This window comes from Heterodontus francisci, chromosome 39 (genome assembly GCF_036365525.1).
Source record: "Heterodontus francisci isolate sHetFra1 chromosome 39, sHetFra1.hap1, whole genome shotgun sequence".
Taxonomy (NCBI): Eukaryota; Metazoa; Chordata; class Chondrichthyes; order Heterodontiformes; family Heterodontidae; genus Heterodontus; species Heterodontus francisci.
The window spans coordinates 41,557,584-41,557,940 of record NC_090409.1 but is presented as its reverse complement, the minus strand read 5'-3'; positions in this window follow the sequence as shown (position 1 = coordinate 41,557,940).

Sequence of the window (357 nt, the reverse complement as noted above, 5' to 3'; positions counted from 1 at the left end):
AGAATAACAGATACCCGGGAGTGAGTTACAGACTGGAATCTAATCGAGGGGTTCGGGGGGTTTATATATAGAATAACAGATACCTGGGAGTGAGTTACAGACTGGAATCTAATCGAGGGGTTCGGGGGGTTTATATATAGAATAACAGATACCCGGGAGTGAGTTACAGACTGGAATCTAATCGAGGGGTTTCAGGGGGTTTATATATAGAATAACAGATACCCGGGAGTGAGTTACAGACTGGAATCTAATCGAGGGGTTTCAGGGGGTTTATATATAGAATAACAGATACCCGGGAGTGAGTTACAGACTGGAATCTAATCGAGGGGTTCGGGGGGGGTTTATATATAGAATAAA